Consider the following 24830-nt stretch of genomic DNA (forward strand, 5'->3'; position numbering starts at 1 on the left):
AAAACCTTCCACTGTCTAATGGGTGAATTTATATTTTGAGGGGGAAATCAGCCAATAAAGGGAGAGATGATTCGTATACTGAGAAAACATTATGTTGAGATGCTCCCGGTGGGGGAGTGGGAGGATGGGATCTGGAACCATGCTGGCAAAAGGAAGAGATTTTTATCTTTTGGGTATAATCTCAGGAGAAATGTCATCTCTCTAGTGATATTCTTACGCATGTGAAACTAATAATAGTTTGTGAATTCAGAGGGAAAAACTGGTTTGGCCCTGAAATATGGCCAAGGATACTACAAAAGCTATTGTTAAGGAAACTGCCCTTCACTGGATTGTTTTCTCACTCGCTCTCCTTCTCTTCTTTCTCCCTTTCATCCTCTCCTCTCTGGCTCCCCCCAATCTCCTCTCTCTCCAGCCTGCAAGTTCAAACATTGTAATAGTACTTCAAGAAGCTGCTACACCACTGCAGTTTTGATGACCCTCTGAAGACCTCCTCTAAAGAACACATTTTGGACATTGGCAGCCAGCATGAATATTGATTGGCGAGTGGACCTTAATAAAGTCTGGAAGAATTTGGAAAGAATTTCTTTTTTTTTTTTAAAGATTTTTAAAATTTATTCATGAGAGAGAGAGAGAGAGAGAGAGAGAGGCAGAGACGTAGGCAGAGGGAGAAGCAGGCTCCATGCAGGGAGCCCGATGTGGGACTCGATCCTGGAACTCCAGGATCACGCCCTAGGCTGAAGGCAGGTGCTCAACCACTGAGCCACCCAGGTGTCCCTGGAAAGAATTTCAAAGAAGAGTTCAAGGCCAGATGTTGGGACTCCAAACTCCAATCACAAATTCTGGTTATCCTGCATGACCTACCCGTGTGAACTTGGCTTTGGTTGACCATCTACTCAATGAGACACCAGCATGTGCCATTCCTTACTGGGTTCTTGTGAGAATCAATCGGGTTAATGAGTGGGGCATGATTTCTGAAAACTGGTAACATATGGGTTCCACCACGGGAACATTTTTGCCCAATGTCTGAAACTAATTCCTTCTTTATAGCTGGGCTGGTCTGTGTAGCTGAGTGGCTCAAGTGGGCACGGGTTCTTGCAGCTGAAAAGACCCTGGTCCAGTTTCTTTGAACATCATTGCGTCCACTTAGGTTGTTCACGTGGTCAATGAATCAGAGGATTAGAGATGGCCCTTCTCTTAGGCGCTGGTAGGATGTAAATAGGTGCAGTCTTCTGGACAGCAATTAGGTGAACTATAACAAAAGCCTTAAAAAACTGTCTTTACCCAGCAATTACATTTATATACTTTATACTAATGAGATATTCTGATATGGTGTGCACAAAGATACAGTGTGTGTAGGATGTTTATAATAGCAGTGTTGACAGCAACAAAAAAGGAAAACAACCCAACTGTCCAAAATAAAGGATATACTAACTACACAGTAAATAAGTTTCAGAATTACAATACAGCCATGACGATGATGATGATACTCTATATTTACTCAACAATACCGAGAACCTCCTAGGTGCTGTGCAACATTTGCAATGCGACAGTTAATTTTATCTGTCAACTTGACTGTGCCACAGGGTACCCAGATTAGACCTTTCTGGGTGTATCTGTGAGGGTGTTTTGGAATGAGGGTAGCATTTCAATCAGTGGACTCAGCTAAATAGGTTGGTTGCCCCTCTCCTCCAGTGTGTGGGGGGGGCATCTTCCAATCCTTTGAAAGCCTGAACAGAACAAATGGCAGAGGAAGGAGGAATTTGCTCCCTTTTTCTTGCCTCACTGTTGAGCTGGGACATGTCATCTCATTTTCTCTTGCCTCCGGTCCAGGATTTATATCATCAGCTCCCCTGGGTCTCAGACCCTGGATTGAGTTACAGAACATACTTTCCTGGGTCTCCAGATTGCCACCAGCACATCACGGGACTTCTCAGCCTTCATAACTGCATGAGCCAATTCCTCATAACAAATCTCTTTTATGTATATGTATTTTATATATGTACATATATATATTATATAAATATAAATATTCTGTTTCTCTAGAGAACTCTGACTAATACAACCAGTGAACAAAACTGACAAAAATGGTACTCCCAGGGAGCTTACATTCTATTACAGGAGACAGAAAAGCACTGAAATCAACATCTAATTTATGCAGCATATCAGAAGGTAGCAAATACTATGCAGGAAATTAGATCAGGGAAGAAGTGTATGGCGGAGCAGGGTGGAGGATCTGCGTGGTCACAGATACACGGAGTGGAAATGCAAGCCCTCCCTGACAAGGTGCCAATTCCATAAGGATTCAGTGGAACAAAGGGAGGTTTGGGGGAAGAATATCCTGGACAATAGAAATAGGGAGTGGGAGGCCTGGATGTAGCGAGTACCTACTACATCCAGGAGCAGCCAGGGATGTCAGCAAGGTGGCTGAGGGACAGAGAGTGAGGCTCAGAGCAGAAGGCAACAAAGTCAAACTAAACCTACCAACACCTCCAGTTACCAGCTCGGAAAGAAGTTAAGGATGTATTATCACTTAGGAAGGCAGGCAACAGAACAGTGTGTAAGATGATCCAATTTTAGTTAAACACCATAAATAAGCCCATATATTTACTGTATGTGCTGTTCCCTTTCCTTTCTCCCTCCCTCCCTCCTTCCTTCCTTAACTTTCTGCTTCATGTCCTGCCTTCTTTTTTTCTTTTTTAAACTTACTTGAATTCTCACACTTTTCAACATTGTACATAGCTTACTTGTGCAGCAAATAAACGAGAACCTCCCAGGTAAGATAAACTGATGGCTGTGATTGTCTTTAGTACAGTTGTATGGGCACAGGTTTCTTTCCTGGCAGCATTTGTTTACTTTCTGAAATAGCAGTAAGCATTTCTTGTTTTGTAGAAATGTTAAAAAAAGAGAGAGAGAGAGAGAGTTAAAATTGGCAAGTTTAAATTTTCAGAGAAAGAGAAGATTGGTTTCTAGAAGTCAGGTCAACCCAAGACACACTGTATTTTCCCCACACATGTGGAAGTTTCCCCCAGGGTGGATCCGAACGGTGCCACTTTCACCGAAACCACACGTGTAACTGCATGACTCGATTGGCAAACATGCGGAGAGCCCTCCCCATTCATCCGCATCAGCCTAGACACATTCTGAAAATCATTTGTGTTCACAAGATGCAGTACTGACTTTGCTGTAAAACTTTAATGACTGAATATACTTCAGGAATGGTGTGTTCTGTTTTTTTTACATTTAATTTAATTTATTTATTTGAGAGAGAGAGAGAGAGAGAGAGAGAGAGAGCTCGAGCAGGGGTGAGGGGAGGGGTAGAGGGAGAAACAGACTTCCAAGCAGACTATGCACTGCAAGTCAGACTATGCAGAGCCCAATGCAAATCAGGGCTTCATCCAGGACCCTGAGATGATGACCTGAGCCAAAATCAAGAGTCGGATGCTTAACTGACTGAGCCATCCAGGTGCCCCAGGGGTCTTCTGGTTTTAATTGAATTATCTGATTATCTCTTCAACCCAGGATTAAACAGAATTTTAACCTGGGATTTCTAGGATTTCAAATGTAGCTGTGAAAGATCTTTCTAAACCATGAGCTCACCTCCCTATGTTGATGAGTGAGCCATGCTGGACACAGGTTATTCTTTCTGATATGGGAGCCCTTGGTGTTGCAGGGGCATCATTCTACCCATAAAGTTAGTTCTCCTTGAAAGGCTTACAAATGAAGCTTTAAGTAGCACCTGCCTTCGTGTATACTTGGCATTTAGGAAAGTGTAAAATCATTAAGTCGCTTATTATAATTTTCCATATCCTCTTAGAAGCAAGGGATAGGGAAAAGAGCTTACTAATGTATTGCATTTCTCTTGGAATCATCCCTATTTTATAGCTGGGAACCTAATCTAGAAAGAAGTTAAATAACTCATCTAATAGAGCTCAGTGTCTGTTTAAAGCTCATTCTACAGAACTGCATGACTCAAAGGTAACTCCATTCTCTCAGGTTTCTTGGAAGGAAATGTGGTTGTGGAGAACATCATGGGGGCTTAGGTTTTGAAGATCTTCAAAGCAATCCCAAAGAAAAATATCAATACAGACATGTCAGAAACGAGTTACCTGGAAATGACTGGGCTCCAAGTATTATATGACTCAGAGAAGTGCATGTTACTCACCTTGTCCCATCTCAAACATACATTCATTCTTTTTCCTCCTTCATTCAAAAAATGAATTTGGGTGACATTTAAAATAGATGTTTTCACTGGCAAAGGTTTCTAAGATAAGAAAAAAGCCCTTTCCCTCTTATGGGTCCCCTCTGACCTCCATATACAGAATCTGGGCATTTTATTTCTTGTTCCAGTGGGTTCTTGCTGAATTTTTAGAGATGGCTACAATTTGACTACACAAAATAATGTAACCTGTGTTTGTTTTCCAAAGAAAACTATTTTTTAATAATTTTAATAGTGTCCAACAGCTCCCTTGGAATCAGAACATGGAAGCATTATAAAAATATTATTCAAACATCATATATTGAAGGGCTTTTCCATGCAAACTTTTGAGGAGCAACCCAGAGAGGGTGCAGTGATGTCGAAGTCTAGCCCATGGAACAGTGCCACAGCTGTGAGGGCATGACTTTGAATTTTGATGGCACCCCAGATTTAGTGACCTGGACATTTAACTCAAGAAGCCACTTGGTTTATCCTTTTGATTTCTCTGAGATGACAGCAAAGAAATTACACTCCCTTCCTATAAAAGTAATTTCAGGGTGTGATTTGGGCACATACCCGAGGGCTCTTTCCTCTCTTTTCTTACTAGAAACAACTGTCCATTCTCCTTCCCATCATTGAGATCCTTCTCTTGTACTTATAAGGCCCTTCTCAACATTTTCCCTTTCTTTGTCAATTCAGTGGGATTTTCTTGTCTTTTCTCGTGTAACTGGTTATTTATAAAATCTCAGCAATGCTATAAACACAGAGAGTGCATTGATCTGTTTTGTGGTCAGCAATACGGGGCAGGTCTCCTGTGTCTGGAACTGGACATGGGAAGAAGCCAGGATGAGTGTGCAGGGCTTGTCATCTAAGTGTGTGTTCTATTTACCACCCTCCACCTATCTAGGGTCACTTTATTCTAGCAATACCAACAGCTCATCTAGAAACTTAAGAAAAGAAGTGACTTGGGCAGGCCCATGGCTCAGTGGTTTAGTGCCGCCTTCAGCCCAGGGCGTGATCCTGGAGACCAGGGATCGAGTCCCATGTGAGGCTCTCTGTATGAAGCCTGCTTCTCCCTCTACCTGTGTCTCTGCCTCTCTCTCTCTCTCTCTCTCTGTGTGTGTGTGTGTCTCTCATGAATAAATAAATAAAATCTTAAAAAAAAGAAGTAACTTGAGTCCAGATTCCTTACATAACTAAAGAAATGAACTAGAACAATAACTGCATATTACAAGAGCTTGAGCAGTCAAATGAAGCTTACAGTTTCTCACAAGGACACCTAGGGTCCATCCTCAGTGCTAAGAACTTCTCCATATTTCTTCTACAGTAAAAGGAAAATCTACTTTGAATTGGTTGGGGGTAATCAAAACAGGTCGAGAATAGTTTAATAATAGCTTATTTTAAGAAAATCTTATTAACTGAGTAACAAATATTGGAAGTTTATTTGAAAATGATTGGTGGATTTTAGCTAAATTTTCCTATTCCGGACTAGTTCTATGGGTCACTATAATCACTATATTTGTCATCTTCTCTATCAGCTGCTCTAAAATCCAGGTTTTATACACTTTATGGGTGGGCTATTATGGAGGACTTTGGTATTGTTTTGGTGATTATTTATAACCAGGAATCGTTAGGAGAGATGTACTTTCTCATCTGGGAACCCCACATAATAACCATTATTATCTGGTGCCCAATATAACCTTTTTGTTTTTCCCCATGAAAACCAAGTTTCACAGCAATTCAGCACTGCTAATTTAACATAAACTTCACTTAGGCACACAATGGGAACAGAGAATCAAGCATGTTAACTCAATGGTGCACACCAAATAAACTAGTTCCCTGAAAAATAAAATTCATTGAGAGAAAAGAATTTTAGCTTATCACTTTTATTATTTTGAGGTCTCATAAAAATGATCCTCATTCATTTTGCAGTTCTGGATCTCACCCATATCCCATAGGGTGCCAAAATGGGCCATGCCATCCATGTTATTCCTAGACTAAGGCGGGTCCATAGAAAGCCCATTTTATGTTTTCTCTTTGGTAGTAGCTCAATGGGGGCTCCAGGTTAGTGACAGGTACTGAGAAAACTTACCTAAGACTTCACATTTCCTTAGCCCCCATTCCTGCTGTTCAGAGCCAGGCTAAATTCCCAGTAACTTCCACAAAGGTTTAAGTGAATTTTACTCCTTGAGCAAAGAAAAGGTTGTAGTTTGACATACATAATTGTGAAAGAATCAGATGAATATCAAGCAACCCTAATTTTGCAAATGAGAAAGGAGTCTGTCCCTTCTCTGTCCCATATCACAAAATAAAATGGTCCTTTTACCTTCAGGATTAACAAACATCCCATTCGTGGCTTTGGGTGTACTTGTCCCCCATAGTGCCTCAGGAAGGACAAACCCCCAGGGACATGTTCTTAAATGCTACAGCATTTCATTGCTTGCACATGAAGGTGACACAAGTGGCAGCTCTCACCTCCACTAACTCACTGCTGCAGTGCTCACCCAGCCTCCTTCCCAACCGTGTTAGTTATTCCCTAGAATGGCCTCCACACTCTGCACCTGGAATGTGGCCATACGTGATCTCTTTTGTTCATGGAGTGTGATGTTAGAGCTTCCTTTGGGCTGAGTCCATCATCGGCCTGGTCTCTCAGCTCATGAATGATGTGATTCGGTATCACCAAAGACACTAAAGTAAGATGATGTTCCTATTGCCAGTTTACCACTCTGAGCGTGTTCTGGTCTTCTTCCCTTTTTGTTAGTGTCCAGCTGTGTCCTGATCCTAGTGTTTCCACCCAAGTCCATTTTGCCCATAGCTGCCAGATTAAAATCTAGTGTGTATCCTCTGCCCATCCCTAACCCCTAATCAAAGCAGTTAACTCTTAATGATCTACAACCTCAAATTCTTTGCCAAAGCATGGCTTTTTATTTCCTCCCTGTGTGGTGGACTGTACCTCTGCCTGATGAACCCTCACTGCCAATACTCCTTAGATGCACATGTAATCCTTTTCTGGAAAGTAGCTTTCCGATATCCCCATCAAAACTCTTACTTCTTCCACCATATCCTTGGATGATTCTCTACTGACAATAGCCTCTACTTAAAGTCCAGCACTTTCTTGTTTAATGCTATGCTTCCTTGTTTTGGCCACTGTCTCATTGATATTCATATCTGTGGGTTGAACTTAGGACTTTCTTTTTTTTTTTAAAAGACATTTTTTCCCCTTTTCCCCTCAGTCCACTCATTAAAGATTTGTTGACTGACTGGTGCAAGGAGCCATGACCATATAGGGTGTAGCCATGAAAGGTCAACTTCTAGAAATATGCAGATGGTCAAGAGATGTGTTAAATAAGAGTGGATGTTATATAACTCTAATTATTCTTCACTTGACTGCATGGAGGTTTGCTATGATAATCCCTCTATTCAATTTTTTGTCATGTCTTTTCTTGAGGGTACACCATTCTTATTCACTGATAGCGTCTTTTATTCAAAGGATAATAGATGAGACTATTAATTTACAATAAGTACTAGAAAACTTCTGCATGGATTAACTGGAATTCCAGAAGACTAAGCAGTTTATTTATACAATGAGAGCAACAGAGAAGCTCTTGCTTTGTGCCCATAATCTTTGCCACTTAGTGTGATTGTGCATATTTTATCTGTTGGAACAAAAGCCTATTGTTTTTGTCTTTTCCTCTAGGCTTTGAGTCCAGGTTAGGTCTGCTCACAGGGTGGAAGATAAGGGCAAGCATGCCATCATCTCCAGCTGTGCAAGGCTTTCTAAAGAGCAAGCTCTTGTTTTTCACTGTGGGAAGAAGCCTGTAAGAAGAGCAGATTTGGAGAAAATTTCTAAGATTCCTCCTTGAAGCAAATTTGAAGAAAACCTAAGGCAGTGGTTCTCAAACTTTACTGTGCATCAGAATCCCTGGAAGTGATATTCAGGTGGTTGGCCCCATCCCCAGAGTTCAGGTGGTTGGCCCCATCCCCAGAGTTTCAAATTCACAGGGTTCTGGGGTGGGCTTGAGAACATGCATTTGTAACTAGTTTCCCTGGTGACACAGCTGCTTTTGCTGGTTCAGGGACACACTTTGGGAACCACTGGCCTAAAATGACTTCTGTCAACTGACTCTGATGCTTCTCTGTGCCTGAACTCACTTGTGGTCAGTGAGGAGACAGGAGTGGTGCTGGTTTGGGGCTGAACACTCCTTAGCCGCCGATAAGAAAGGGGAACACCTAATTCAGCTTCCTCAATGAAGGAATCCCTTTTATGACAGCGTACCTATAATAGGCTCTGTATTTGCCTCCTCATTTGTGTCCTCTCTCTTTAGATGTTTCCCTGTGGTGGGCCTGGACACACCAGGAGGGTTGATGAAAACTCAAGGTGGTGAGTATATATTTAGGGTATTGCCTGGTGAGACTTCAGGATATAGCCAAAAGGGAAGAAAGCCATCCCTTCTTTGCTATTACTGAAACTGGATTTTTTAAGAGCAGGAATTCTATCTTACTAGCATCATATATGGCACATGAGATGTCCACGAATCTGAAATGTACTCTGGCTGATGTGTCACAGGTCCCAACTCTGAAAAGAACATGACGCTATTTACAAATAAATTTGGAGCACTGTGAGAAACCTCCAAAGATTTATTTCATTCCCTGTTGATTGACTGAAGGTAGAGTTGTATGAAAAACATAAAACAGAAGGTAAGTCTTTCCCATGGGTGGGAATTCAACAAACCTGTAGTTCAGTCATGTGGTCACCATGCTCCAGGCTTGCTCTCACTGACCACAATTTCATGTATGGACCAAAGTGTCACTCGGTGAAATAGGACTCATTTCTTTCATAGAGAAATGGGAGTTCTCCAATAATAAAGCCATGGCCTTGTAGACTACTGAGGTCCAGTGTGACATGTTGACTGACATGGTTACTGCCATCAGGAGAACTGCAAGCACTTTGTGTTGCAGAGACTTCAAAACACATGCACTCCAATGCCATTTCTTGGCTCCCCCAGCTTCTTTATGCCTTCCAGTGAGAGGAATTTAGAGCTGTGCCAATGGAGAGGACAGATCATATAGCCTCTTCCCATTCTGACTACAAAAGATTCTTCCTTACATGTCACTTTGTAGCTCCCACTACTGGGTCTCAGTTGCATTTATTAGATAAATAATAGAACCTTTCTAAACCCTCCTTTATATTAAAATACCAGGATACTTAAAAACTACTCTCTTGCCTCCCCACTCCCAAGTGTTTTCTAGGGGAAGCAATCCCCAATTGCTTCATCTGTTTTTTACTTTACACAGTTTGGACTTGCCTATCATCCTGATTACTTCTTTCTGAATGTGACTGAGTTGGGTTATATCCCTTTTAAGTTGAAATGAAAAGAGATAGTAGTGAAATAAACCTTCTCCTGGAAAACACTCTCGTCATTAATCAGAAGCTCTACTCTAAGACATTATTCACTTTAGAATAACAAGATACTGAAAGTGTTCAAGAGTTCTCTAATCCAGTGTTGCTGCCCCATGGAAGGGTTAGCACACATTAGGGATATTCACTATTTTAGGTTGGTGACTAAAGGCCCTCCGCGAATGGGCTATGGCTCTGTCACACATGATGGAGGGCAGGGAAATGAGGACAGCTTGAAGCATCGCGGGTCACTACTGTATTTCTTCTGGCTTTTTCTTCAAAGCTTTCCCATACATCTCTTCCTGATATTTATCTTTTCTAGATTGCGAGCTTAGCATTAAAGCTGGTATCTCCCAGTGAAAAGGTGTAGATTTTTTTTTTTTTAAAGGTGTAGATTTTAGTTTCCAAGGGTACCTGCTGTCCTTGAGGCAGGCTGGAGTTCTCAAAGACTACTTATAAATTACATGGTCTATTTGGAGGAAAACACAAACTATTGTTAGATTAATCCACCCTAAACTTAGAGCTTGTGTCTAACCTATAGATGTTTACGGAATTCAAGACAAAACGAAAATAGCTAGTCAACAGCAAGTTTGAGAGATTGGAAGACAGCATCTAATTCTTGAGCATTCTTAGACACGATGTGGGTGTAACTGTCAGGATTAGAAACTTGCTTCCAAGCAAGGGTTATGAAGTCAATTCTTCTTCTTTGTGTCTACTTTAATGGCTCAGCTATCAGAAGTCAAACAATATGGATTTACATCTTCTTTGTAAGCATTAAATACACCCACTCCAAAGTCAAAGATCCCAACCAATTTACTTTGAAAAATACACCACTGAAGGATGATTCAAGAGCTCAACAAAATGCTGTTTTTACCAGGGATCTTTTCACCATTGGGACAAATTATTTGCCCTGACCCACACTAGCTGTATTTCTTTGATCCCAGACTTTGGCATTAAAACAGTCAAATGGGCATGTTTAGCATTGGATATATATCCGAAGACTATGGTGTGCTTAACCTACCAGTGTACTTTCCTCTTGGGCATGGAGCTGAACTATGATCCAGCTACCATTGCAGCTAGGTGAGGCCACAGAATATGGGCAGAAGTGACATTACTTACAGGCCTGGATCATTAAAAATTGCCTGTGTATGGTCCCTGTATGGCATTAGCCAATTAGGTTTACAAGAATGAGAAATAACCTTCTATTTTGCTAAGCTGCTGAGATTTAGGGATTTTCTATTACAATAGCTATCTAATTAATACAGTCTACATGGCCTCACCGAGGACCACATTTAATGACATATTATAGCAAATGAATAACAGCATCTATTATTTATAAAGTGCATACTTTGTGTTGGACATTATTCTAGGAACTTTACATTATCACATTAATCCTCATAACATCTCTGGGGTAGACACTATTATTTTCATTTTATAGATAGGCAAACCAAGAGCTTAAAGTGGATCACAGTCACATAATTAGTGTAATGGATTATATAATTGTCCCCAATTATTGGCTTCCCTCTTCATAAGAAGATTATATGTCTGCACCTGCTGCTATATGTAGGGGCGTCAGTGTAGGAGAAATATGCCTCTCCATCTCATTGGCCATTGGCATTGGTGTGATATGTGAGTTGTTTTTGGTTCACGGACTGTGAGTAGATAACTTGGGCCATCCCTCAGCAGGATTTTTTAAGAGTCATTGCTTAATTTGGCACTCTCATTTACCTCTGACATGAGCATGGAATGCCCCAGATCAGACTGGTCCCTCAGCTTGGATCCCAGAATGAAGAAGATACAGGAGTGCATAGCCATAGCTGTACAGCGAAGGTATGTAGCTTGATGGAGAAATAAACCTTTGTTTTGTAAGCCACTGAGATGTTGAGATTGCTGTTACTGCACCAAAGCTAGTAAAAGCTGACTAATACCTAGAGCTTAATGCAAATGCAGTTAGTTAGATGCCAGAGCCTGTGCTCTTCATCACTGAATAACACCTCCCAAGCACAATGTCACATTCACACACATTCCTGTTGGATGATATGAGGAAAATTTAAGCATCATCAAAAAAAAAATCAGTTTCATCCTAGGTAGGAAGAAAGTGGATGCCTATAAATTTAAAGAGGAAACTGCAACAGCATCAGGATTCAAACTTTATTTATAGATTTGTCTCTCACATTGCATATAATATGTTCAGTTTTAGTGCCACAAAACAATTGTTGGCAAGGATATGCATCTTTATCCATAGATTCACTTGCTGGTTAATTTCGTAAAGTGTTCACACTAGAAGTCATGTCTCTATGACTAGGAATATGACTGGTGATAAATATCAATCAAAATCTATTCACTAAAAGAACCACCAATACTGTATGGTCTCTGGTTCTAAGCACAGCTATAGAGAGAAAATGTGAAATATGAGACTGAAGGAGTTTAGGGGCTTACTGTGATAGATAAATCTATAAAGACATGAATTAAAGAGCTGTTTGTTTAAAATGTGGGGTTAACTTCATACATTGTAATTAGAAAAGTTGATTGATGGCCTTAATGCACCTGGAAAAGATAAAGATTTGAATGGTCACTTAACATGATGCAAAATCATTCTCTCAAGGTTTGCTTGAATAACTATTCAGTGCAGTAATAAATACATAAATATCTACAATTGATTAGCAGGTATGGTTAGATCAAGGCTACAGACAGTTTAGGGAATACTTAATATTCTTTTTAAGATGACATTGTCCTTAGAGCATAGGGTCTTAGATGGCAGCATGTAAAAATTGTGAATGCACTTCTTCCTATGGATACACCAAATCTACAGCTACTTATGGACCATTTCTATTTTTTTAAAAAAAAAAATTATTCATTTATTCATGAAACGCAGAGACAGAGAGAGAGAGAGAGAGAGAGAGAGAGAGAAAGGAAGAGGCAGAGGGAGAAACAGGCTCCCCATGGAGCAGGGAGCCCAATGAGAGGCTGGATCACAGGACCCTAGATCAGGATGCTTAAAGGACTGAGCCACCCAGGCGCCCCTGAATCATTTCCCTTTGAAAAAAATCTGAAACTAGGTGAACGTCTCTCCACAACAAAGAATAAAAGAACCACATTAAGATGCTAAAAGAAGCAGAAACACAGTCTTGAAAGAAACCCCACCCCTGGTGCAGCAATACAGGTGCTTCTTTTTGAGTGAGAAGATGGTGCCTCACATCAGGTACCCTGGCCTCTGGGATCTGTACCCAAAAGACGAGCCTTCAGAATGTCTGGGTTGAGCTGATGTCTGCAAGTCCCAAAGTGCTATAAGGAAACTGAGATTCCCCACATGGAGGGCTAGAGTATGGTCTCAATCACCCAGACCCAGCAAAAAAGCAGTAGTTTGAAAAGCACCTAGATATGTGTGAGGGAGATTCATATGCTTATCTGGAGGCATCTGCTAGAAGGGCAGGCAGGGCACAGTTGAGACGTTCACAGGAAATGAAGGTGCTGGTAGACACCATTATTGCACACGCTACCTACCCTGTCAGTACAGGCAAGTGACCTTAGACATGGCGCCCTCCAATTAGCTTGTTTGGAAGGGCAGGGTGAGCCCCTGTGTTGCTTCCTGAGATTGGATAGTGCAGCAATAACAGCACTCACCTGCTCCCTGGCTGGGAGTGGCAGCACTGGTGGTCATAGCATTCTCCTACTCCTAGCCTAAAGGTGATGTGTGCACCCAGACAAGGCATTTTCTTACTGCACTACTGAAGCCCACAGTCATGTGTAGACAAGACATTTTCCCACTACCTTTCTGAAGCCATTGAGCTTGCTCTGTCCAGTACAATCTCCAATGCCCTTGCTAAAGCCAGAAGACACATTCAGCCCATACAGGGGACACTCCTTGATTGCCTGGCTCTGGTGGCTAAAAGAATTGGCATTCCAGAGCTCCACAGGACTGTAATAAGTAGATAACTCTTGGCAGGCCACCACCCCAGGACACTGCACAGACAGCAGACAAATATAACCTCAGTCCTCCTGTGAAAAGAGCCTATTTACTGAAGCCTGGAGCTTCAGTCTGAGGGACAGGCTTCAGGTTTCCTACACATCAAGAAGCTAAAGAGGTACACCCACGGAATAAAAGTAGGGAGACACCACCCTTATGCACCCCCTTGACCTACCTATAGCTTAAAGAGACTTCCTGGAAAGAAGCTTATACACTTGTCTGCAGGCCCAATTTTTGCCACTGTTGCCCAGGGGAGACCTCCAGATCTTGCTTGCAGCCCCACAAGACTGTATATATTTGCATATTGCAAAAACCACTATCTGAGGATCTGGCTTTCAATCATCCTTAAGTAGATGTTAAACAGATTCCTCCCCTCAGAACACTGACGAGTCTTGGCACAGCCTCAGCAATAGGGGCATATCAATAATAACTCAGGCACTTTAGACAATCACAAAGTTTCAAGAAACACCCAAGAGCTAGGACAAGGTTGAACAAGATTTATCACCTATACAAGGTCTCTCCTTCAAACCTGAGAGAGATAACTTTTTGGCCTAATATATAGAAACAAACATAGTCAAGCAAAATGAGGAAACAGAAATATCAATGTTATTCAGATTTGAAGGACAGATATAGAGTTTACTAAATAAGCAAACATTAAAGAAGTTCATCACTAGTAAAGCAGCTTTATAAGAAATATTAAAGATATTTCTTGGGTGCCTGGGTGGCTCAGTTGGTTAAGTGGCTGCCTTTGGCTCAGGTCATGATCTCAGGTACTGGGATTGAGCCCCCTAATCCCTGCTTAGCGGGGAACCTGCTTCTCCTTCTTCCTCTGGCCCTCCCCCAAATTGCTAGTGTGCGTGCTCTCTCTCTTTCTCTCTCATGTAGGTGCTCTTTCTCAAATAAATAAATAAAATCTTTTTTTTAAAAAAAGAGATTTCTTTAAGTTGAAAAGAAATGGCACTAATAATAAGAAAATATATGAAAGTAAAAATCTCACTGGAAAAATTAAATATATAGTAAAGGTAGTGGATTAATCACTTATGAAGGTACCAAGAAGGTTAAAAGACAAAAGTGGTGAAGTTAACTAAGACTACAATAAAGTTTAAGGGATACATAAAGTAAAAAGATATAAAAGTGACATCAAAAACAAAACAAAGACAGGAAATAAAAATGTAGAGTTCTGGATTGTGTTCAAATTTAAATTACTATCAACTTAAAATAGACTGTTTCATATATAGTATGACATATGTGAACTTCATGGTAACCACAAACCAAAAACTTACAGTAAACATACAAAAGAAAATGAGAAATGAATCCAAGCATAATGATAAAGAAAGTCATCAAATTGGGATGCCTGGGTGGCTCGGTGGTTGAGCATCTGCCTATGTTTCAGGGCACGATCCTGGGGTCCTGAGATCAAGTCCCACATCAGGATCTCCACAGGGAGCCTGTTTCACTCTCTGTCTATGTCTCTGCCTCTCTCTCTGTGTCTCCAATGAATAAATAAATTCTAAAAATCTTTTTAAAAAAAGAAAGTCATCAAACTATGAAGGAAGACAGAAAGAGAAAAAAGAAACAGAAGGGAACTACAAACACAACCAGAAAACAATGGACAAAAATTGCAGTAAGTACACACCTGTCAATAATTACTTTAAATATGAATGAACTAAATTCTCCAATCAAAAGACATAAAGTGATTGTTGAAGGGATTAAAAAAAGATATCTATACGCTACCTCTAAGAAATTCACTTCTGAAATAAGGACACAAACTGACTGAAAACAAAGAGATGAAGAAAGGTATTTCATAAAAATGGAAATGAAAAGAAAGCTGGTATAGCTGTACTTATATCAGACAAAGACATAAAAGACAAAGAGAGGCACTGCGTAATGAAACAAGTCAATTCAGCAAGAAGATATAGCACTTATAAATATATACATGCACTCAACTTAGGAGCATAAAAACAAATAAAGCAAATATTAACCAACCTAAAGGTAGAAATTGACAGCAATACCATAGTAGGCAATTTTAACATTCCACTTATATCAATGTATATATAATTCATCTAGACAGAAAATAAATCAGAAAACATTGATCTTAAATGGCCCATCAGACCAAATGGACTTAATAGATATAGACAAGAGCAATTCCATCCAAAAACAACAGAATACTTTCTCCACAAGTGTTCATGGAACATTCTCCAGACTAGATCACATATTAGGTCCCCAAAATAAGTCTTAATAAATACAAGAAGACTGAAATAATAGCAAGTATTTTTTTCCAACCACAATAATATGAAACTAAAAATCAATTACAAGAAGAAAGCTGAAAAATATATAAATACATAAAGGTTAAACAACATGTTATTGAACAACTACTGGGTCACAGAAGATGCCAAAGGAGAAATCCAAAAATACCTGGAAGCAAATGGAAATAGAAACATGACATACAAAAATCTATGAGATGTAGTGGCGGCAATTCTAAGAGGTAAATTCATAGCAATATAGGCCTATCTCAAGAAACAAGAGAAATCTCAAATAAACAATTTAAATTTCCTTCCACAGAAACTAGAAAAAGATGAACAAAAAAAGCCTAAAGTTTGTAAAAGGGAGGAAATAATAACGATTAGAATGGAAATAAATGGAATTGAAACTAAAAAGATAATTTAAAAAAATCAGTGAAACTACGAGCTGGTTCTTTGAAAACACAAACTGACAAATCTCTAGATAGATTCACCAAGAAAGAAAGAGAGGGCTCAAATAAATAAAGTCAGAAATATAAGAGAAGTTATAACATACACCGCAGAAATGCTAAGGATCATAAGAGACTACTAGAAACAATTATACATCAACAAATTGAAAAACCTGGAAGAAATGATGACACTTTTAGAAACTTATAATCTTCCAAGACTAAATTGTGAAGAAATAGAAAATCTGAAGAGACTACTTACTGTAAGGAGAGTAAATCAATACTTAAAAACCTCCCAACAAACACAAATGCAAGACCAATTTCACTAGTGAACTCTACCAAACATTCAAATAAGATTTAATACCTATCCTCAAACTCTTCCAAAAAATCATTTTACAAGGCCAGTGTTACCCTGATACCTAAACCAGAGAAGAACACTACAAAAAAAAGAAAATTATAGGCCAATATCCCTGATGAATGTATAAGAAAAATCCTTAAAAAATTAGCAAACCAAACTCAACAATACATCAAAAGGATCATACACCAAGATCAAGTGGGATTTATTCCAGGGATACAACAATGGTTCAACACCTGCAAATTGATCAATGTGATATACCACATCTGCAAAATGAAGGATAAAGTCATATGATCATCTTAATAGATGCAGAAAAAACCATTTGATGAAACTCAACAACTACCTATGATAAAAAATCTCAACAAAGTGAGTATAGAGGAAATGTGCTTCAACTTAATAAAATCCTTGGGAATAAACTTAATCAACAAGATGAAAGACTTGTACACTGAAAACTGTAAGACATTGTTGAAAGAAATTAAAAAGGAATAAATACGTGCAAAGATATTCCATGCTCATGAATTAGAATAATTCATATTGTCAAAATGTTCATACTACCCAAAGTAACCTACAGATTCAATGCAATTCCAACCAAAATTCTAATGACATTTTTCACAGAACTAGAACAAATAATTCTAAAATTTGTATGAAAGCACGAAAGACCTCAAATAGTTACAATGATCTAGGGAAAAAAGAACAAAGCTGGAGGTGTCATCCTTCCTGATTTCAAATTATTCTACAAATCTATACTAATCAAAATAGTCTGGTATTGGCATAAAAATAGACATATAGATCAATAGAACAGAATAGAGAGCCTAGAAATAAGCCCATATGTATGTGGCCAATTTATAACAAAAGAGGCAAGAATATACAATGGGAAATGGATAGTCTCTTCAATAAGGTGTTGGGAAAACTGAACAGCTATATGTAAAAGAACAAAATTGGACCACTATCTTATAACACATATAAAAATCAATTCAAATTGAATTAGAAACTTGAATTTAAGACCTGAAACCATAAAACTCCTAGAAAACATAGGCCAAAGTTTCTTGACACTGGTCTAAGCAATATTTTTGATCTGTCTCCAAAAGTAAGGAAAAATAAAAGCAGAAACAAACAATGGGACTGTATCAAATTAAAAAGCTTATGCACAGTGAAGGAAACCTTCAGCAAAATGAAAAGGCAACCTACTGGGGATCCCTGGGTGGCGCAGCGGTTTAGCGCCTGCCTTTGGCCCAGGGCGCGATCCTGGAGACCCGGGATCGAATCCCACATCAGGCTCCCAGTGCATGGAGCCTGCTTCTCCCTCTGCCTATGTCTCTGCCTCTCTCTCTCTCTCTCTGTGTGTGACTATCATAAATAAATAAAAAAAAAAAAAAAAAAAAAAAAAAAGGAAAGGCAACCTACTGAATGGGAGAAGATATTTGAAAGTCACCTATCCAATAAGAGGATAACAACCAAAATATATTTGAAAACTTATATAGCTTAATACTAAAAAACCATCTGATTAAAAAATTAGCAGAGGATCCGAATAGTCTTTTTTCCAAAGAAGACATACAGATGGCCAACATGTGCATGAAGAAGGGGTCAGTATCACTAATCATCAGGGAAATGCAAATCGAAACCACAATGAAATATCACTTCGTGCCAGCCAAGATGTCTGGAATCAATAAGACAAGAAATAATTAGTGTTGGTAAGGATGTGGAAAAAAGAGAACTCTTGTGCTTTGTTGTAGGATTGCAAATTGGTGCAGCCACTGTGGAAAGTAGTACAGAGGTTCCTCAAAGAAGGAAAAATAGAACTACCATAAGATCCAGCAATTCCAGTGATGCCTGGGTGGCTCAGTGGTTGAGCCTCTGCCTTCGGCTCAGGGCGTGATCCTGGAGTTGCAGCATCGAGTTCTACATTGGGCTCCCTGTGAGGAGCCTGCTTCTCCCTCTGCTTACGTTCTGCCTTCTCTCTGTGTCTCTCAAATGAATAAATAAATAAATAAAATCTTTAAAAAAAGAGAGATCCAGCACTTCCACTACTGGATATCTATTTGAAAAATCAAAAGCTCTAATTTGAAAAGACATATGCACCCTTTCGTTCACTGCAGCATTATTGACTACAGCAGAGATATGGAAACAACCTAAGTGCCCACTGGTAAATGAATGAATACAGAAGATGTGGTGAATGAATACGATGGAATACTACCTAGCCATAAAAAAAGAATGAAATCTTATCATTTGCAACAACATGGATGGATCTTCAGTGTATTATGCTAAGCAAAATTAGACAGAGAAAGACAAATACCATGTGATTTCACTTATATGTGGAATCTAAGAAATAAAACCAACAAAACCCTGTCGCATAGATACAGAGAACAGATTGGTGGTTGCAGGAGGTGGGGGTGGTTGGTTGGAATGAACTGGGTGAAAGGGATTAAGAAATACACACTTCCACTTATAAAGTAAAGAAGTCATGGTTGTGTAACATACAGCATAAGGAATATAGTCAATAACACTGTAACTGGACTTACTGTGGTGACCACTGCACGATGCATACAAATGTCAAGGAACTATGTTGTATGCCTGAACCTAATATAATATTGTACTTCAATTATACCTTAAATTTAAAAAAAAGATGACATTCTCCTTTATTTGAGGGAAATAACTGTGTGTTATCAATAAGTGCTAGTAAAATAACATCTAGTATGTGTATATCCTTGTACTTTGTCAGAGGCGAGTCAGAATACCATTAGAACACTAACTACAATTATGATGATCTCTTCTTTACATAGGATCCTAATTATTTCTAGAACTAATTATTTAGAATACATTTTAAAATGTATCATCTCAAATGACTGCATTTTATTTTTTTAAATCTCCCTACACACTCAAACTACAGCTAGAAAGAAAAACCTTAATTTAAACAAGTGTCTTGATGATTTTTCGACTTAATTACCAATTTCCCTTTAATTGATATTACCAAATTTAATAATTCTGAAAAAATTCAGAGTGAATCATTTCTCTCTTGATATTTAAAATGACACTTGAAAATAAAGGAAAGAAACAATAAATGCTATCTCAATAAGGTATAAATCCAAAGTTGTTACATTTAGACATCTCAGTTCCATAAACCTTGAAGTCTTGATACAATGAGTTAAAAAACAAACAAACAAAACCCTTGCTTTCAAAAGTGCCATTACTTTAATGCTAGTAAAAATATAGTAGCCTTAAATGCTAACCTTTTTCCGTAGCTTCCTTCCCCTTGTTCTGATTCTCTCTGGTTTCTTTACCTTGTTAATCTGCATATTGCTTATATATCATTTGTTTGAGGAAGAATTATTGAAAAAGAGCTTCACCTTACCTACTTGCCCATTTTGATAAAGAGGCTTTATCTTATTTTCATGAAGATTCACATAATCAAGATTTAACCCTCGAGAAAAGCAACACTTTCGACCTATGAAAATCAGTGAATGGAGTTATGCTTCGAGAAGGGTATATTATTTATTTTCAATTGCCAATAAATTTTTTCTATTGCTTATTAAATAGCTCTTCTGATGTCTTATTTTCTTTTATTCTGTAAAGCAGAGATAGTTTGTAAAAAGATGGGAGGGGTGATTTGAGAGTGAATTAAAACATTTCTACATATTCAAAGGAAACAGCCTATGTATTAAATAAAGACCCAGGTCATCAAAGTTAATATATATTATTTGCTGATGTTTAGGAAACACCAGGGTAAGATGTTAAAATTATTTTTAAAAATATTATTAAAAAGCTCCAAGTTCTCAGGGATACATTTTAAGTCTTCTTAACAAATCTTACTTGAAATGGGTAGACCAATTATTTCAGAATATGCCATTGACTGCCATCAGGGCATAATGATGTTTTGCCCACCAATTAGCCACCCAGGAAGAAAGCAAGTCCTAGTTGGATAAATTAGCACCAAATATATGAACACAGATTCTATCAGAATTAAGATAATTGATTGAACAATTTCCTATATCTAGGTCATTTACATTCCCATCTTTTGTTTTAAATTCATGAGACAAATTGAGCTTTAGAACTCACAAATACATTACTTTATAAATGATCTTTTAAGTAAAATGATCTATATTCTTGTATGGCTGTATCTTCATAACTAATTTCTACATCTTTTCTGCTGATAATATCAGATGGAGCAAAGCCACGGTACAGTTGCTTTAAGTCCTAACAGTGCTCCACTAACCACTTCTCTCTACTTTAGGTAGCAACTCTTTTACGAATTAAACCATGGATAAACTTATCAACACCCATCAAGAATCGAAATGGAAGAAATTAGTGTAACATCTCATCTTTTGATCAGGTTTGGAATAGATTGCTTCTGCCTTCAGTAGAGATCATGATAAACAAAAAACAAAAACCGGAAGGTATAAACGCATTGCTTTAACCAAGTCCTAAGTGCACGCATTATCATCTTTAGAAAGCAGTGGCATGCCCACAGTTGGAAAGTCCAGCAAAGAAAATCAGGATTCATCTCATTTACCTTCATAGACAACAAACCAGAACCAGCTCAATTCTGAACACACCTAAGGGCATCCTCAAAAGCAGCTCAGCGTATTGTAAAGGCATTATCACTACCTCTAACCAATTGTCAAACTTTGGGCTCTGCAATTCAAACTGTGCCATGCAACCCCTGGATGCGACTCGGAAAAGCGGTCTATTAGAAATATGACTGCCATCTTCCTCTACTATTTTTCCTAAACCATTATTGGGGGGTGTGAGGATCTATGGCCAGAGATGGGGGCAGCAGCATAGAGACCAGCTTTGCCCCAGGTGAAGGCATTATGGCAAGAGAGACTTACCTGTTTTCTCTCAGTGAGTGCTGAAATGGAGCTCGAGTGATAATAAATCCTCCCCTCTTGCACAGTTTCTTCCTTGTTTCTATTAAGAGAAGTAACTCCCTCTCTCTGTTTCCTATGCCCTACAACCTTGGAAATGTAGCTACCCTGCCCACATGCTGGCTTAAAGACACAGTTACTGCTTCTCATCTCACGAGCACACTCTCCTCCCTTTCCTGGAGCTCACCAGCTCTTTTTTTAGAAAAGTCTGTCAGGTCTGGACTAAGAGTATTTTATTTCTCTACCCTCTAGGATCTCAGGACCCCTAACAGGATTTAGTTAACCAGTGTCTTACTGACAGTGTGCTCTCACAGTCTTTCTGTCATCTAAACCTGACAAAAAGTGTAGAGGACAGTGAGAGGGTAAGAAATGAATGGATACTTTTGAAACCAAAGGGACGTGGCTGAAACTAGGCAACTCTCATCAGAGACTGGTCCTGTGTGTGTGTCTGTGTGTCTGTGCAGGCGTGCGCCTTGCCCCTCTGCTCCACTGAGGACAGGATCATTCTCCATTCTCAGTTCAGCTTGAATCTTTTGCTGTTTCAGTGTTCTTGATTTTGAATAGTTACTCTGATGCACCGCCATGCGTGAAATGGATGATTTGCAAGCTTCTCTGTCCCACGCAATTCCGTGGATAATCAGATATCCAGATTCTGCACGGGCAGGGGAATCGCTCCTTTATAGAAAGTGATCGCTTCTGTCACCAAAGGAGCTAACAGCATCAGCAGGGGCCGCCAACTGGGAGGTGGGAACCTGGCGCCTGTGCTCTGGCCTTGGTGCTGAATCCAGAACCTGCTGCCTTAACCATCTCAGTGGCCTCTGGGCAACTTTGGGAGGTTTGGGTGGTTGCTGGCCAGTTCAAGAAGCCCCCTTGTGGGTTGTCGGCAGGAACTTGGGCAGAGCTGATACCATGGGACCTTCCACAGGATACCTGGCTGGCTTGTTTCTTTACCTGAAGCTGGGAAAGTTTTGTCCAACGTGGGTTTTTTTTTTCTTTTTTCTTTTTTTTTCTTTTCTTTTTTTTTTTTTTTTTTTTTTTGGTAACTGGAGCTGCCTTCTCCCCTCCCACCTGGGTCGCCATGGAGACTCAGCTTTTTCTTTCTCCAGGCAAAATGGGCGAAGCTTAGTTAGCTGTACCCTGACTATAGCAAGACCCTTTTTCTTTCTATTCAGCTCCTGGGCATCCCCTTCTGCTTTTCAGCGTAAGAAAGGTAAGCAGGGTGAGGAGCTAGTAGGGATGTGGCATTTCACCCTATATGGTGGGGGCTCCCCAGTACCATCAGACTTTGGATAAAAGCAAGCAGAAGACACTCTAAACACATAATCAATCTCCAACTCCCAAACACTTGAGTTTCCCCCCCCCCCCCCCTTTCTCTCTCTCTCTCTCTCTCTTCCTTTTTTGGGAGTGGAGGCGGGATTCTTTGGAAAATTCTGGTATTTTGTTTCTCCATTAACCTCACCCCATTTCTGGGGCTTTTTCTATTAACACGTTTCCTCCTTAAGAGTTTCTCCATATTGAGGCTGGTACAAGAGATATACCTGTGGATCGACTCAAGGTTTTATTGGGTTTGGGGAATACTAATGTTAATTCTGTTAAAAACTAATCCAAGCTTAATGTCTTGATGCAAATGAAAATATACCCAGGAGGAAGCAAGTCGGGATTCATCCAACCCCCTAAATGCCAGAAACATCTCATTTTATCTGAAGGGTTTCTTTTTTTCCTTCCAATTACAAAACCATTCAGTTTACTTCTAGGGAGAGCTTCCTATTCACTATTTGTAGCCATCATATCACATCCCTGGTTTTACTGATAGATAACAGTTAGGAGTCATTGTTTCCCATTTTCTGCCTGTTTCTCCCCACCGCTCACTTTTTCCTTTTCCTCCTTCTCTTGCTCCCTGTCTCGGTCTCTGTCACTCTCCTCTATGCAAAGAAGAACAAGGATACAGCTTTCCATAAAGACAATGGGCTTTTCCCAACTGTAAATGACTACACCACAAGCCGCCCCTGCCAGTTAGATCAGTGCATTTCTTCTTTGCCAACGTCTGTTGAAATGATGTCTGCAATAACTGACTGGGTTTCTCTGAGCCCAGGGCATGCAGACCCCTCCTCTCCCCGCCCCCCTTGCGAGTTTTCAGTTGCTAATGAAAACCGTATGAAACAGATTTCCCTTCTGTTATGTAACCGGCTTCTCCCTCGCCTTTCCCCAGACTTGGGCATCATGTTTCTCATCAGCGTGGAGCATGCAGCGGCGGCGGAGACTGGGGAGGGGGAGGTGGGGACCCGAGGGCACGGAACGTTTTGCCCAGATTGATGCCAGCTTCTCGCCTTCGAGCAACTCAGCGCACCGCTTACCTTGCTGCGGACAGGGTGGTTTCACTCAATCATGATCTCCTCTCTTGGAACGGAGCAAGATTTAATAATTCACTACACGATGGATGGTGAGGGGAGAAAATTTTTTTTTTAAAAAGAGAGAAAAAAAAAAAAGGAAAAAGAAAAGGAAAGAAAAACTGGAATCAGATGGTCCAATTTCACATCAGCCCCGAGAGGCTGTTAGGAGGCTCCATTCTCCTGGCGGTGCATCCAGCTCTGGGTCTGGCTTCCCGGTTCCCGCGGATCCCCACCCCTCCACCCGCCCAACCTCTCCGGCCAGGTGCGGCCGTCTGCAAACTGGCTCCCTCTGGCCGCGAGCGGAGAGGCGGGCTGGGCGCGGGGTCAAAGGAGGGGCGGAGGGGTGTGCGTCGGGCAGGGATGCGGGCGGCAGACCCGGCGGAGGGAAGGGTTCGGAAACGGCAGGAGTGGAGGAAAAAATAAAATAAAATAAAATCCCGGCTGGGAGAAAAGTGATGGGCCACGCAGGGAGACGTCATGAAAGCCGCAGATTCAATGAATGCTCCTCGATTCCAGCGGACGGGCTGAGTCCCGCTGGCCGCGCACGAACCGGCGCCGCTCCGCGGATAAGAGCGAGCGCAGCGCCGCGCGCTGGAGAGAAGCGGCCACACAGCGCGTTCCGGAGCGGCGGGGGAGGGGGGAGGGGGGAGGGAGGAGGGGGGAGGGACACTCCACCCTGACCCCTCCCCAAACCCCAGCCCGCGAGGAAGCCACGGGAGCCAGTCCCCAGCGCTCCAAAACGAAGCTGCAAACGTGGGGGGCGCTCCAGGCTGGGGGGACCTTTTGGATTTAGCCTCCGGTTCCCACCTTTCCTTCTCTGTCACTAAGTGAGTTATTCCTGGAGAAGAGCCTGGACAGCAGCAAAGAGCCGAAGCTCGGGACTTAGGAGAGCAGGAGAAAGAGGAGGGTCTTGTCTCGGTGGCCCTCTGGGCTGCAGTCAAGGAGTCAGCCTGCGCGCGGGAGCTGGAGCGCGCACC

The 24830-nt window shown here is 40.6% G+C and overlaps 1 protein-coding gene across 1 annotated transcript in view; it reads right to left on the bottom strand.

Moving 5' to 3' along the window:
* Positions 1-24423, bottom strand: part of KCNJ6 (potassium inwardly rectifying channel subfamily J member 6) — a 270925-nt gene extending 246502 nt beyond the window's left edge. The window contains exon 1 of the mRNA XM_077879194.1: positions 23818-24423. The gene's annotated coding sequence lies outside the window, so the exon portion shown is untranslated. The remainder of the gene's footprint in view (positions 1-23817) is intronic.
* Between the last annotated feature and the right edge of the window lie 407 nt (positions 24424-24830).

Source organism: Canis aureus, chromosome 30 (genome assembly GCF_053574225.1).
Source record: "Canis aureus isolate CA01 chromosome 30, VMU_Caureus_v.1.0, whole genome shotgun sequence".
Lineage (NCBI taxonomy): Eukaryota > Metazoa > Chordata > Mammalia > Carnivora > Canidae > Canis > Canis aureus.